The sequence below is a fragment of the Branchiostoma floridae genome, chromosome 1, assembly GCF_000003815.2.
Source record: "Branchiostoma floridae strain S238N-H82 chromosome 1, Bfl_VNyyK, whole genome shotgun sequence".
NCBI classification, from domain to species: Eukaryota; Metazoa; Chordata; class Leptocardii; order Amphioxiformes; family Branchiostomatidae; genus Branchiostoma; species Branchiostoma floridae.
The window spans coordinates 33,075,746-33,089,350 of record NC_049979.1 but is presented as its reverse complement, the minus strand read 5'-3'; the positions used below and the strand labels follow the sequence as shown (position 1 = coordinate 33,089,350).

General features: G+C 39.4%; 1 protein-coding gene across 1 annotated transcript in view; it reads left to right on the top strand.

Annotated features, from left to right (window-relative positions):
• LOC118410961 (homeobox-containing protein 1-like) overlaps positions 1–13,605 on the top strand; it is a 1,064,572-nt gene that overhangs the window by 278,479 nt on the left and 772,488 nt on the right. The window lies entirely within an intron of this gene.

Below are 13,605 nucleotides of genomic sequence, written 5' to 3'. Positions count from 1 at the left end.
TGGGAATATTATTTCAACTGTCCAATACCATGGCGAAGGTTTATAGCCTACCTTACAAAATTTCCATTGACTCTAGTGTTTGCATGTTTCAACATAAACTATTATTCAAATACTTGACCGTGAACAAGACATTATACACTTGGGGTTTGAAGGAGTCGCCCTTATATTGTAATGAAGATGAAGAAACAGTCTTCCATCTCTTTTTTCATTGTAGAGTTGCTACACTTTTCTGGAGGCAAGTAGAAGACTGGTTTTTCATCAATACGGGGGAACATTTAAATCTGAACCTGTTTAAAGTTATCTTTGGTGATTTGAATTGTCGGTGCCCAGTTTCTGCCAATTTGATTATCCTTCTTGGCAAACACTTTATTTTCAAGAACCGTCAACGCTCTCTTAATTTACAAGCCTTTATTTCATATATGTCATACTTCCATAGGCTAGAATATATTATAGCAAAAAGGATGGATAAGATAAAAGAACACTTTGGTAAATGGGGGAAAATAGCTTTATCGTTAAAACTGTGAATAGTGAATAACATATATACAACTTCTGTTTACCATTTCCTTGTTATATACAAATGTGTACACCGCTATAAGTTATCCTCATTGTTTTCTGGTTTTATTTATCTTTTGTGTCCTACATGTACTTTCAGTATTATCGCTCTATGTATGATATGTGTATCTTGTGTTTGAAAAATCAATAAAAAGTTATATAAAAAAAACAATTGAAACCCAAAACCATCTTCAAGCAGATTCCTCCGGTTGCATAAAAAAGTAACATAAGCTGTGGAAGGAGTTTAGCCGGCAGAGGAGTAAATTGGTCACCACGGAATTTGCCGCAGGACGCAACCGCTCAAAGGCACTTGGAGGGGCAATCTTTTCAGAAACGTGTTTCTACTCCTCCTAGTGCCCACTTAACTCCAACGTGAAAATTGGCTAAATTCCTCCCCCCCCCCCCCAGGCCAGGGAAGGCCCAAAAAGCCCAGTCTGGATAGGGTTACCTAAACACTTCCTGTGTCATTTTTTCTTGTCGGCAACTTCGAATCTTTACCGATCAAATACGCTTGGATTCGGTGCAAGGACCCACGCTCGTCACTTTTGACGCCAGAAATCGGCGTGTAAAAATGGAGACAGAACTTGAAATTTTGGAAAGATATCCATATAATCAGCACGTGTATTTGCAGCGAAGCCGATTTCAATTATTTTTAACGGCGATCGGCGACGATCTCAGACTACAGACGGGTGCCGTGGCTTCGTGAAATGTCTGGTAAATCGACGTCAGCGCCCCCCTCCCCACTGCACTTGCGTCCTGTCGCATCGTGCTCAGTCGGACGTTTTGCTGTTGTTTCCTCCGGTACAGAGTCAGTTATTCCGCGTCACCTACGTTGGAGCTGCAGGTCCACACACAAACATGCAACTATCAACAAATGGTGACAGACTAGATTTAAATTTTCAACTGAAATAGGAGCACGTGTGTTGCTTTGTCCAAATGGCGCACCGCTCCCCGAAATCTTCCGAAGCGTTGTCGGTCATGTTCGGTGAAGTTTCGGCCAAAAACGGGCCGCACGGAATCGCTAAATCGCTTCCGAAAAGTCCCCCAAACGTCACCGAACATGACCTACAACGCTTCAGAAGATTTTTGGGAGCGATGCTGAACATCCAAGACCTTCCAAGATGGCAGCCCGGTATTAAAAACCTTAAGATATGTTTATAGTATGTCTTGTTATGGAGTACTGAGGGGTTTTGAAGACGGCTAACCCCGCGCAGTAAAAAAGGCCCAAGGGAAGTCATAGAAACGTACAGAAAACAAACAAAAATATTATCTTCATGCGTAAAAACGTAGATATGCAAAAACCGTAAAACCTAATGGGGTTCTTCCCAACGTCTCAAAGAATTACGTTTCGAAATGATAACATTTTTCTCCTTGTGATTGTTAATCCAGCTACGTGATATACAGCGCCAACCATGATATTTTGGATTCCTTAAGACCCAGTCGCGAACCTTAAAACATTTAAGCAACTTAAAAGACAAAGCAAAGATCCCTATATTCTTAAGTGGGCTTTACTTTGTTCTTAAACATGTCGAAAATGTTGAGTGTTAGTTGTGGAATTTACGACAGCTTAAATTTAGCTTAAATCAGTCGTATCCTAACCATGTTCAAATGTTAAAGCTTCATTAACGAAAGGCATTGAGCATGCTTAACCCTATCCAGAATGGGGGTGGGGTGGTGTTAAAGTTGAGTATTTGTAATTGGATACTGATAAATTATGCTAATGAGATGACGTAATTGGTCAAAATCCAAGATGGCCGACAATAAAACGAACTGAATTTCACTCTGATTTCGTCACTACTTCTTATTTTCTTACAGAAAACATTCATGCGAACGTTTTTTATTCAATTTCCATTGTGTTTTAGCGTTTTCTGTTGAAAATATGTATCTTAAAGGCCAGAAATCTGGACCTAGGGTCCAGAACCATAAAAGACTATCTCCTACCAGGATATTAGTTGCTAAATTGACTCCCAACATCATAAACGGCTTAGACCCAGTGGGAGATCTCTACCCGACTGGTTACCAGGAACATTACAATGGCTTGGTGTTACAGCAGACGACAGGAAGATATTTGCATATTAACTGACATCAAGATTTCAAAAGTCCTGTCCAAAAATTTTTCATAAGATCATTGTCAGAGACAGAAAAAGACCCAGATAGTTGCTGCAAGCATCATACCCAAGTCCAGGTATTCACAGTTTGTTTTCACACAAGAGCTGATACACAGGATAATGTTGTATCAATGCCTTGTTTGAACTGCCTCTCAGCAAAGACCAGCCCCTGTCAAGTTTGAAGTACGCATATTTTGCAACCTGTAACTGTTTCCCCCACATCTCAACTAGCTTTGATACCTAGTAATATGGCTTATGTTGATATTTGGTAGTCCAAAAGAGACAAAGACTGGGGCTCTGTAGGACTGTACAAACAACTTGTGTCTGGGCCAAATTGTCTAGGACACATGCACATCCAGATCAGCTATGCTATATAATATTTGTAAGCTGACATGTGAAGCTATGCTGAATTTTTTGTAGGCATTCTTGAATTCCTTATCTGTTCAAGACTACTGGGTTATATGCATTTCAAAACTGTTTTGGATAGTAACTCTAATACTTGCTAATATGTATTAGCCTGCCTGCACTGATGTGAACACCATGGTGGTTGGGACCAGACTGAGGGCTGGTAGTTTACGTTAGCCGAATTTATTGGGTGATTTTATAGTACCACCTTGGTCTTTAAAACGTTTAAGGTTGATAATCCAAAATGGGGGATAGCTATTCAATCTACAGATGACGTAATTTTACGACGTCATTTTGACGTCGTTGAGTCGGCTTTTGACAACAGAAGTCATGAAACACTTGAATATTAATAAAAAAAATTATTGGTAACTTTTTGTTGAAATATTAGGTATTATTAAAATTATCAGGAATCATAAAACTTGACGAGCATATCACCACCTGCAAATTTGATGCTCGTACTTTTTCAAAAAACATGGGAGGGGGCGAATGAGAACGCCCACCTACCACCCCCCACCCTGTCCATGGAATGCCCAAAAAGGCCAATCTGGACGGGGTCTAATATCTGATTTCGTGCTGTAATAGCTCACTCACAACAACTACAGCATGTAACATTAATAGGTCGGCACAGCATGTAACACACAACAACAGAAACAAATACATACACGGCAAAACGCCTTTGGAACCTAACGTGTTAGTTATGAACCCACTGTAAACCATGTGATCACTCCTACTCAAACCCTTCCTATTTTAGAAGTAGACTAGTCCTGTTACCTCATTCTGGTACTAGAATCCTGGAGGAAAGACATTAAACTATGTAGCTCTTCAAAACTCAGTGAGTTAAGACACTTTTCGCCCTTCTGCCTAATTAACTGATCCACCAACTTTGATGTGCTGTAGAAAGTTACTGGTCTAGTATATTTCAGAATTTTCAACAGGAGCTTGATCCACAAACCAATAGCATATTTTCAGACCATATGGATTTCATAAAAGACTCACTGATATTAAAATATGAATATCATAAGCACAGCTAGATTTTATCCATTATAGGCCCTCGGCGCAACACCCCAGAACATATTTTTGACACAAAAGTGGTATGTATGTTTTCAGCAAAGAGCACTCTATAATGTTCAGGTATCCCAGCCCCACTAGTATGATTATTACACAGATATTCTTTAATATGTTCAAAATAGTTTCAAAATTGGCATAAGTGAAATGTTCATGGCAGCCTGACAGGGAAGTGGTAATATGCACAACCATGGGACCACCTGAAGATTAAAGTACAACTTGTCTACTTACCCGGCATGTCTTTTGCGACAAATAAGAACATTGCATATGGTTGCGACTTTAAGATAAAGATAAGATGACAAAATTGCAACTTTTGGCCATTCCAAGCATGAAATGTGATCTCTTCGTTTGGATATAGTGACAATATGGCCAATTAATTTGTTGACTTAGTCCCTGACAGCAGGGTACTAGTCTACCTGAGGAGAACAATGGGTGAGCTCACACCTTTCACACCTTTACCTGCCGAGCCAGACAGCCAGCTTGGGTTCTGTTGATCAATGATAAACAAACTTTCAAGCATTAAAGTATTACACACATAATTATATAGCAGAATTCCAAGTAAATTGGATTGAAACAATTTCACCTGTCTATCCAATCAACAGTCAATGCACTTGGCTGAGAAGAAACTGACCCTAGGGATAACCCACATTTAGTCTTAATCAAAATCTGACTGACTTAGTGGCCAAAATAATGACTGTAGCAGTCTAGCATTTATTCCTCACTCCTTACAAATTTCTTGCATGTATAATCATAGTTGTCAATGATTGCTCATATTGTGCAGGGCTAGGTGTTCTAAGGACAATTGAAATTGCATGTATATAAGGATGTGGGATAAGGCGGCAGTATGAAATAGGGAACAAATTTGAGAAACATTTGTAAATACACATTTTATTCAAAAGCAAAATTGAAATAGATTACGGATGCATATACTACCATCTATTTGTCTGATTTGTTAATCATTCAACTACATATAGCTTCAGATTACAATAATGCTGAATGTCCTTCTCATTTCAGCAATGTACAATTCCTAACCTAACAATTATATAGTTCTTGAGCATACTGGCCTGGCTTTAGACATGATACATTATATTTTCTGTAACATTACTCGCAAAAAAGCAATGAGGTGGAAAGAATCAACCTACTTGAATCTTTGGGGGAAACATGGTCAAGTTTTTTGGCATTTTGTTGACTTTAGAAATTGAAAGACAAAGCATGTTTTCTTGATCAAGTTATTGTAGATTAAAAGAATGTAGAGAAACAGTAGCACCAGGGAATCTTGTACTAGTAATTAGTCTGGTCCTTGGTCTGGTGGATAACAACAGAAGTAAAACTTTCTTGAAAAGTTCAAAAAAATTCAATTTGAAACAATTTCTTCTTCTGGTGGATCTGACCTAGAACATTAGCTAAAAGTGTACCTACAACAGTGAACTCAATCTCTGAAAAAAAAAGGGTTTACTTAGCCCTGGTAAGACTTGAGGAGGGGGGCATTTATTTGAAAACAGTTTCTTGTTTTAGTCAGTCAAAATCAGATCTTGTCAAAACTTGTCAAAATTGGTGGGATACGAACGACTGAAGCTGGGCACTGTATTAAATCAGCTGTACCAAGGAGCTTTTATCTGATAAAAGCTCCTTGGCTGTACTGTATCCATTTTCAAGGGACTCATGATAACAGCATAATTCAAACAGTGGCATTCACACTATTTCTAACACACTGAAAACACTACACCCGATACACACCCTACTTGCCTTCCCAGAAAGTGTTGTCACCCGTACAGGGTGCCAGGTAATATCTCACCTGGCCAGGTGGCACCCCTCCCGCGATGTTTTCACACTAGGTGGGGAGGGGGCTATTATCGAACAATGGGGGAAATCTGGGAAACTTGGGGTCAAAGGTGGTTGCTATGTGTTGCTAGGGGAGCCAACACCCACTTTGCTGGGGGTCTTCAAAGTGTCTTAACCCTCTGAGAATGTCCAGTGTGCGGCCATTTCTCTACAATTCATCAACAGCCTTACCATCGGCTCATAACAAATGGCGTCACGGACAGGATAGTAATGACCTTCAGCACAGTTTAGACGAACAGAACTGTATCCAACGCTCCAAAACTCACGGCAGAGCTGAAGACTTCCAACATGTGCCAAGCTGCAGTGGGAGGGCAAGATCGATTGGAACACTCTGTCACAATACTCCAATGGCAAACCTCCAGCAGTATTATGCCCTACATTTACTGGACGCACTCAACTATGAGTTGCCAGCGTTTAACATCGAGGAGGAGGGAATGAACTGTATCCTAGCTGAAAATTCTACTGACAGATCGGCTGAGAAATGAGATCCGGACTCCATCTTGCAGACCCAGGCTTCTTCTAACACGGCACTGTATCCGGTCTTTATTCTTCACTATCAGAGCGGGGCGGACAAGCGAGCTTCATTTTCTACTCCTTCTGTCAGAGAGAATGCAGACACGTGTTCGGTCTGAGGCTCTACTGGAGCGGTGAAGCAAGCTTCCAGTCGTCGGGTGGGACAGAAGCGAAAGAACGTTCTGGAATCTTTCATCGTGCATGCTGTAGACTCCCCAGAAAAAAATCATCACATTTCCAGCCATAAAGACCACACAAAGGATTTACCGAACTGTCATAGGGACATTTCAAACATTGACTGATCTCTACAGTAAGATTTACACTCCAGTTTTAATCTGTATTCTTTCTATCTTTGCTTTATTTGCACGTTTGTCAATTCTGAATCCCTTATTGATCCACATTTTTTCGACATGCCATGTGCTCACAGTCACAGGCAAGCTCAGTCCTGCTCTAGCACATTTGGTAGCCATTAGCTAGCCCCGGGTGACGCCCCGAAGAAAAAAAAGGGAAAGAGAAAAAACGCATCTAAGCTATTCCCTGTGGTGTATTACATTCCTCACAACTTCTCTATTTACCACATTAAAAGGCTTACCTATCAAGCACAAAATTGCCTAACTTATATTTTTTTCAACAATGTATGCGTGTAGATTGTACGATCGGTTTGTCAGGTATTAAGCTGGTTCTCTTTATGTTGAGCTATAGGGTTTGTCTTCTGAAGTACAATACATTGCTATACAATATCTGTTCCCAGGTTTAAGTTTTGTAACAGCCAGACAAACTTTACTGTCGTCAACAACGTATGAATGTAGTTTGTGCCTCGGTGTTCCAAACATTCAGCTGGTTCTGTTTCCTGTTAGCCAGCGTTTGCTTCTGAAGTGCAATTATCTGCTTGTGAATCAGATCTGTTTCCATATTTGTATATTCCCATTTTTCCATATTTGTATGCTTGGTATTGCAACAGTCAGTTTTGCTGTCATGATTATGTACCAGGCTACTGACCTACATGTGTAATGCCCAAACAACGGGGTGGGTGGGTGTTGGGGGGGTGTTGGGGGGGGGGGGGGGTAGAATATCACAGTAACTCCTGACCTCATGTTCAAGTTCAAGTCAATGTAGCAGATTGTACGATGAGTGTGCCAGACATTCAATTGGATCTCTTCATGTTACCCAGGGTTTGTCTACTGAGTTAGCACAACTGTTTCACGATAGTTTTCCATGTTCAAAGGACAGAAGTGTCAACATTGTTGATTTTTGTAGCTTTCCCATAATACCTGTAATGTAAGTAGTTTACCCAGTGGTTTCATATGTTATTGTTTTTTCAGATTGACCTTGTCAATCTTCTCCGGTAAGGGGAAGAATGTTATGAACCCACTGTGAACTTTTTTTAATCAACCTATTCAATTTTTAGGGCGGTGGTGAAACGTACATTTTCTAGACGTGATTTACGAATTGGCATGGGAAGGCTTGCTACAATTTCTTGTATTTTACTCCATTGTAGAGCTAGATTCTATCTTCCTAATCTAAAATGACCGGCCAGCCGTGAGCCCGGTCGGTCAAATAAATTGCAGCCCTGTGCAACATTCGGTTAGGTCAGAGGGTACCAAGGCCTATACAGGAAAGTTCCTAGAACTGATATCCCCGTAGGAAACTTCTAAATTAACACTGCCAATCCGAAAGTTGATAGTATTCAAAGGGCTTGGAGGTTTGAAAGGTCTGAATGAATGGAAATACAGAAAACAAGATATTCTACTGGTCCAGGAATGAATGCACCACGGCGATAATGATCATGCCAACCTCTAGAACCTGGAGTTAAAAACGGAGTAATTGACTGCGCGGCACTACTTTATGTACAAAGATTGGAACAAGACAACAGCTGGCCGTAAAAAATAAGGATAATTGATGTATATAATATTATTCATTTAATAATTTAGATTAATCAATGTCTTGAGTACCAAACAACACAAGTACTGAACTTCATAGACTTTAAAAAGGGTTTTGACAGTATTCATAGAACATCTCTCTGGAATATTTCTCGCTCATATCGTATTCCAAGACAGTTTGCAATTGCTTTTAAGACCCTTACGCAAACTCAAGGTGTTGTGTTAGGACCGTGGAAGGAACAACAGATCCCTTTGATATTGTCACGGGCCTTAGACAAGGATACATCCTTTTCTTGTTCCACTACCTGCTGACCATTGATTTGGTCTTGAAGAAGACTACAGAAAAGGTAGAGAGGGGATGAGATGGAACGGAGAAGAGAGACTAGCAGACCTTGGCTTCGGAGATGAACTAGCCCTACTGTCTGAGACCAGCCAGGACTTACAGAACCTGACAGCAAAACTGGAACAGTTCTTTGGGAAGGTTGGGCTGAAGGTGAGTACAGGGAAAACCAAGGATATGGAAGTGGGATATAACACCGGCCGTCCACCGCTAAACATCATTGTCAACAATGGTCCGTTTGAAACAGTGGACCAGTTCACCTACCTTTAGCGTGGTCAGCTACAACGACGACGTATAACTGGATATCAACTGCATAATCGGGAATGCGGCTGCAAAATTCCGAAGATGCGCAAGGTTTGGTCAACCAGTACATCAACCTGGACACAAAGCTCCATCTGTACAACACCATAGTCCCGCCCACAGCTATTTTATGCCAGCGAGACAAGAAAGTCTTCAGCTAGACTTCAACACGAAGATAGATGTTTCCGCCAGAGGAAATTGAGGGAGATATTGAAAGTTAGATGGCAAGAGCACATCACTAACGAGGAAATCCTCAGAAGGGCCAACTCCCAACCCTTAATCAAAATCACCACAGGGAAGAGGATGCAGCTGCAGGGCACACCCTGCACCTACCGAACCACAGAAATTCCAAGACAACCATGACCTGGATTCCTTCAGGTGGAAAACGTACGAGAGGCATGCAAAAAAAACCACATTTTAATGCGGGCATTCAGTGAGGATCTGAGAGGAGCCAGCATCACGTGGGTACAGGCAGAAATGGCTTTGTCAGTCAGAAGACGATAGGAAGTACTTGCTGCCCAATGTGACTCTCGGCGCAGGAGGACCTAAGGTCTAAGGTAGATTAGATTTACCACGTTTGTTGAAGGATTGACATAACATGTGACAATCACTTTTTCAAAATGTCAACCTGGAGACCAGTCTCTGGGTTTGATCCGGACACACGAAAGGTCCCCTACTCTTTTCGATATGCGGTGTATTCTTTACGTGCGTAGGATGTGGATCTCCCTAATAACGCGACCTTCATTTAACCTTCTGTCCACGGGACGACACTAGCCAAAAATAGAAAATTATTTCCCCTGAATAAAGTCACGAAAGATATGTTAAGTGCCTTGGTCCGAAGTCAAAGAAGAATTCCCTGAACCTGATCGTAATACACAACATAATTAGAACTAGAGTTCGGCGACCGCATACCTCCATGAAAATTTAGAGCTTTCGTAAATTTCATGCAATTGACTAACACATTAACATAATTTATGCATGGTGTTGCTCATCATTGACTAACGTACACATGTCACAATTATAAAATTCATATCATTAATCATAAAGCGGTTTTGCAATTTTTACGTAAATTATTCAAATATGTTGCTCATTACCATATTTGGTATCTGCTTATATCCCACCTATCATAATTTACATGTGTTACATTTATTGAAGTCCAGTTATTGAAAACAATGGAATTATACGATTTCTTCATTAATTATGCAAATTAAGTCCTCAATTGCATAACATGTATATCATTATGAACATCTTTGCCTAAGGTACCCGCATGCCTTATATGATGCCAATCCGTCAATCCTTTCTGCAGTTATCCTCTTTGGAATGTCTTGACTAAAACGCGCCTGCAGTTCCCAAATTAGATGTGAGGGGGCTGAAACTTGCCCAAATTTGTCATGACACTAAAAGTTATCTACCACCCAAATTTCAAGACCATATCACGTCCAAGACAAGAGATACATAGAAAAAACTGCTTTGATTGAATGTTGTCATTAATCATGCAAATTGGCTCCTATTTTATATAATTAGTATTTCATATTGTACAACATTGTCTGAGGTACCTACATACCAAGAATCATGAAAATCCGTTGTTCCCTTCTTGAGTTATCCTCTTCAGAAGTTTTTGACAAAAATGCGCCTGCTGTCCCCAAACTAGACGCTAGGGGGCCCGAACTTATGTCATTTCTTCCTGAGCACAAGAGCTATCTAATACTCTAAAAATCGTGACCATAGCATGTTCAGAACACCGAAATAGCAAACCCGGAAGTTGCGCTGCAGTACCAAGGGAAGCCGCTAGGGGGCCCAAAATCTAATCATTTCCAGCATTCATCACACTCTACCAACACACCAAGTATGAAACCAATCCACCAAGCCGTTCTTGAGTTATCTTGTTCACACAAACACACACACAAAGACAAACACAGGGTAAAATATAACCTCCATTCCATTACATTTCATGGAGGTAATAACGGAGCTTATATCAATAAAATATTAAGCAGAAATACCAATATCTACAACGAATTTATTGATCTTAACTAGTGTCATTACTCTTTAACCCTCAAACCACCGTATGACTTATATTAATATGTGCCATTATGATATTTCTAGTTGAAAACAAATTTCCTCCCATGAGTTTGTTTGTATATATGTCTTATAACTTCTCATACGTTATTACCGAGATTGGCTCATTGTTGATTACGTTATCATAGAAAGTTTACGTATGGTCCAGTGGGGTCAAAACTGACCCCAGCATTTTTTTAAACAAACTTTTGAGACCCACGCCTAAACTACTTATTGTATGATCACGAAATTTTTAGAGAATGATGTACATGTGCAACGAAATTATGGTAACGACTTTTATGTCGTTATCATGTTATATGACGACGCTATTGAGTCATTTAGCTTAGATTGGCCGCCATCTTGGATTTCAACCTAGGACGTCATTAAATAAGCATTAATTATGAATATTGAATCATGAAATTTACGTTTAATTTTATAAGATGTCAAGAAGAAGTGTGCTTTGCCAAGAAAACCCTAAAACTTGAATGTTTAAGCCAAAATTAGAAAATTGCGGAATAATTATGCCTGTCAGAACTCCGTTGCCATGGCAAAATAATGAGCTTTTTGCTAAAGTTGCATGCTTTCAACATTTTCTCAAAAGATACCAAGTTTGGTGCCCTAGCATAACCTATCCATGTGACTTTGAAGTTGGTGCGGGCATAAAAGAAATCTTCCCCGGTCTGAATAGCATTAGTACAAAATGTGGTCCTCATAACGTTTTGTAAAAATACAGTTTTTTTTGTGACTCTTTTTGTGATATGTATTCAGCTTGTGATGTGTTTAGCTTCATTAATCTATTTGGGACAGTTTGACATGATTAGGTGAAAATAATTCTACCTCATTATCATAAGTTAAATTAATCAAGTTTATTGCAAATTCTTGCCCGTGGGCTAATTGCAGTTAACATAAAAAGATTCAAACAATGTAAGATACAAAATCACAAGTGTCTACTCTAGTCTAAATCTAGTAAAAGCTATCTCTAGATCCTGGGTTATTGGGTTCGACTCCTTTTTCGAAGACAGTGGAAGACGAAAGATCCCACCTTTTTTTTATTATATGTGGGTTTTGTGATGTTAGAAGGAGAACTGATTTCTTTTTGTCAGTGAATGTGAGGAAGTTTGGGTGGAATTTGATGGTCTCTTCGAACAGCTCTTTTCTTTCTTGATTATAGAGAGAGCAGTTTGACATAAAATGTGTTTCGTCTTCCACCACGTTTGACGTACACTGTTTGCACATTCTTTCACACACGGATAGCCTCTTGTACCGCCCTCTCTCAATTTCGAGAGAGTGGGCACTAGATGAAACTAAACATATATACAAATCACAAAAAGAGTCACAAAAACAAAACTGTATTTGTACAAAACGTTATGGGTCAGTTTTGACCCCATACGGTAATCTATGTCACAGAAAAGGTACGGTGGTTTGAGGGTTAAGGAGAAAACTTAAAGACAACATTCAATTTTCATATGATTTTAAGAGCAAAAATGCTCCAAATACCTTCTGGGTCTCCCTTGGAAATTGCTCCTTATACGTTATCGGAAAGACGTTATTTTTAGGTGATATTCGGGAAAATAATTGTAGTACATATGGATCCGGATGTGCCGCGACAAAACTGTTCCTGTATACTATACCAGAATTACAAAATATTGGGGCACCCAAAAGTAAAAATGTAGCATATAAATCTGGATATGTCGCTTTGAAATATGTTCCCTTATAAAGGCAGAATATGTTTTTGTATACGCTTGAATGTAACTCCGTATACTTTCAAGGATATGTGATATACTAGTATTTTTTTACTGTATTCTTTATACGGACACGGATCCTAATATTCTGCAACAAAATATATTCCTGTTAACAAGGCAGGATATGTTTCCGTAGGATATATCTATTAGGAAACTCATAAATATATCACCGAAAACGTAAGTAATTCGGTATTATTCTATACATGAAATGTCCGGAAACCGACCCTTTTCGCAAGGTGAGGGATAATGACGTCATGTAAATAAGCCCTATAAATGGCTTCAAAAGATAAGACAAAGTACTGATGATAAAGAGTAGAACTAGAGATAAGATTTTGAACTGATTTTGTTGCCCCAGGGGCCCCAGGTGTTAATTCTGCACAAAAAATTTCCTTTGTGCCCATCATGTATAGATTGACTCAAGAAAAAAATGTTTGGCTCATTAGCCAACGTTTTCAATTTTTTTCGGGGGTACCCCCAGGAGTTCCTTTCATAGAAAATGTACATATCTGTGACCATCATGATTTTCGGACTTCGTCAGCCATATTTTTAACAGTATCCTTAAAAAAGACAATGGGAATAACAGAAAGCTTCACATAATCATAGAATCTTAGCAAATAAATGTTTTAATTTCCATTAGAGAGGGTAATAACTACATAGCGAAAGCTACACGTGTCATTTACAAAAAGTGATTACAATGAGATAAAAAAACTTGATTCATTCAGGCATAAATCAAATGAAACAATGACATTTCTTCTTTACATGCCTTAAATTGTACAACTGCGCAATTTTATGTGATTCCTTTC